Source organism: Vicugna pacos, chromosome 10, assembly GCF_048564905.1.
Source record: "Vicugna pacos chromosome 10, VicPac4, whole genome shotgun sequence".
Classification (NCBI taxonomy): domain Eukaryota; kingdom Metazoa; phylum Chordata; class Mammalia; order Artiodactyla; family Camelidae; genus Vicugna; species Vicugna pacos.
In genome coordinates, this window is record NC_132996.1 from 13,912,157 (window position 1) to 13,915,471 (window position 3,315).

A 3,315-nucleotide genomic window follows, 5' to 3' on the forward strand; every position below is an offset into this window, starting at 1 on the left:
AAGGAGGCAACGTCCTGGTACCATTGCTTGCACAAAGCAGGCATTTGGTAAATTCCACTGACAAATTGAACAGATGGGGATACTAACCAGTCTGCCACAGTGGCCCATTTTCAGGAGCATCCCCATTTGACCATGCAATACATTTAGCCATGTGCAGTCCTTCTGTTTCTTAGCAGCTTTTAAGCTCCTAGAAGGTAAAAATGTTAAACTCATCTTTGTATCATCTATCACAGCATCATATTCATAGTATATGCTCAATGGACTTTGTTGAATTGGCTCAATAGCCTACATAAAGTTGTTTTGTTTATTGTTTACTGATTTTTGTGAACTCTGTATTGCATCATTTTTATTTAACAAATTCAGTTTAATTCAATAAATATTATCTTGTCCTAACTATTTTTGTCTCCCAAGTACAAACAGAAGCTTTTGGGGATGTTCTGTATATAATACAACTTTCCAAATGAAAAGCACTTTACCCCCTGTTGGAAACTGGTGAAGCTGAACTGACCTCTCCAGCGTGCTGATATAAATCCCAGTGAGATATTTATTTCATGGTGACATGTAAGGTGTTGAGAGAGAAAACTGGGGAGACTGCAGATGCCCCCTCCTTAGATGGAGAATGGAGGAAGTAAATAAGGATGGCTGCCTACCACAGTCCAGATTCTTCTATAGGTATTTACACATCTATTATGAAGTCACAGCTTCACCTCAATTCTCACAGGTAAAAATCATTTTGCACAAGAGAAAATAGGGGCTCAGAGAAGTAACTTGAATCAAATTACACAGTTAACAGCTGGGACTGGACACTAGACCTGCCTTATTCCAAAAACAAATCTCTTTCCCCTCAGGACATCATTTTAAGTACAGATTTGAATCACAATGGAGGCAAAACATGATCTTCCCTTACTCCTCCAAGGCTCTCCATCTCCAATTCTCATTATTTTCGTAAGTAACCCATGTTAAGTCGTCCGACGGTTTAGCTCTTCTCCTTTTATAACTTCCCTTTTATTTGCTCTTTGCCTTTAGAAAAGTGCTACTGCCAAGCCTTTAATATAGACCTTTTCCTTTCGTGTCTCTATTTCTCTAGTCTTTTGATGCCCACATAGAGTCTGTAATTCTGAGTGTTCTCTATTTTCAAATATTTTAAATCCAATATATTTAGTTTGCTTTAGGCAACATAGCATTGTTAAGAAACATGTCCCCATCAACTGTAAATGAAAACATATTACGTAGAACTGCTTTGGGTTCATTCTTCCCCCATCTCAATTTAGTATATTTGTCTTCGAGGATGGTACTGCAACTATGTGATTTCATCAGTTCTTTGAAATTGAGTCTGCTTGTGATCCGAATGTGAATTGCTTGACTAATTGCCCATTTGGCCAATGATATGATCAACTCTGTCATGGAAATGGATTTCAAATATCAGAAATATATATTTTCACAGCTGAAGAACTAAACAGCATGGCACACTTTCTTGCTAATAATAAAGTTTAACATATATTTGCAGGACCACCTGGATATAAAGCAGGGAGCTAGTGCCAATATTTGCCAGTTAACACAGGGTAAAGTATACATATTTTCATGCAAACAAATAAAGTAGAATCGCAGTGTATAACACAGAATGACACCTGTGGTATGTTCGTTAGGACAGTAAGTAGGGGTAGTGTTCGGATGAGGGCGGTTGCTTTTTAAATTTTTCTAACTGTTAAAAAAAAGTCTTGATACTAATGAGTGATTAGATCTGGCTCTTACCAATAGTTTCTACAACAAAGCCCTGATGACTTTTTCTTATCCTAACATTTTATAAAGATAACAAAGATGAACTGAGAACAAGAAGATGATTCTGTGTACCATAGTATCTTTATATGCCTTCTAGCACAGTCATTTTATGCAATAAAATGAAGCATATTCACTCAGCTTCAAAGTTTTCAGTTCTTTGGTGATGACACAAGAACCAGGGATTGAGGAGAACAGCTTTAGGAAGGCTATAAACTGGTCTTCTCCTGGGAGATGGTTGGGGGGAGCAATGTTGCTTTTATCCCATAAAATCTTCCCTGCATTCAAATTATTTTCTTTGTTTATATGGTGCAGCTTTCTGCCTTTCTAATCAAAGGGTTTCATTACTATAGTTCCCCAACCAGCTAGATTCTGTTTTCGGAACCTGTATTTTTAAGTGCCCAACACCTGCTAGACTCAATTTCTTTGTTGGGATCATCATTTTTTGGAGTATAAAAAGAGTTTTAAAAATTTTTTTGAGGAGCGAAGCAAGCTCTTGTTGTGAACCAGATTTGAAAATAGGTCTTTCATATTATTAGTACTATAATATTTCCCCATCTCATCACTAAGGATCACTTAGGGACACAATCTGTTGCAATTCCTTATTTATTACTTAATATGGTAGCTGACTCAGGTTTTTCTGTGAATATGACACTGAGGAGAGAGTGACTTCACCCAACTGGGTCTTCTGGCTTCAGGAATATGATTTTTAAATGGCACTGTATTTCACATGGCAGAAACATTTTCAGAGATTTATTTTTGAACTCTATGCACAGGGGGAAAAAAGACCATAAAGAAGGTGCCATTAATATCTTTTTGTCTAAACCTATTGAGAAACATGCTTCCTCCAAAATGCACCCCCATATTCCATGCTACTCAACTTAGATAAAAATACTGGTGAAAAATGAAATAGGGGGGAATTAACTAACAGGAAGATCTTTAATTTTGATTTAAGCGCGTGAGCAGATGTACAGGGAGGGGTCTAGATGGGAATAAGTTCCAGATGGGGTGCCAGTGTCAATAAAACCCTTTGAAGAGTTAGTGGCAAGTGAAATCCCAGCTCTTAGAGACTGAACACTTTTAATTACTCTACTAATAAAACATAGCTGACAAGTTCTAAGTTCTGAATGTCATCATTTCTTACCAGGGTTCTGCCGACACACTCCTGGATGGTTTTCCTGCTTCTGGCTTACCAAATATGATCTACTGTCTACATCACTGTCCCCTTGAATAAATGGGTGCCCTCAAGACTAACTCCCAACATGATCCATGAACGTAGGAAAGAAAATTTATAAAGTCGCTTGACTTAATTTTTTACAAACACACTACTCTCTGATGTCCACACCGACAGTGGTCCTCTCACTTGGTTTCTCAGGCTGTCCCATGTCACCTGCATTAAGCAGGTGTCCTGCAGAGAGGACAGACATTCAACAACTCAGACGGGTTCCTGGAAACACCGTGCCTTTATTCTCACTTCCCTTACATTGTGTCACAACTAACACACTGTATATGTGTTCCATTAGATGATTTCAAGGATCA

General features: G+C 37.9%; 1 long non-coding RNA gene across 1 annotated transcript; it reads left to right on the forward strand.

Moving 5' to 3' along the window:
• Positions 1-758: 758 nt before the first annotated feature.
• On the forward strand, positions 759-3,042 carry LOC140698651 (uncharacterized). The gene is made up of 2 exons (XR_012076446.1): positions 759-945; positions 2,924-3,042. It is a non-coding gene; the product is annotated as an uncharacterized lncRNA (long non-coding RNA).
• Positions 3,043-3,315: the final 273 nt, after the last annotated feature.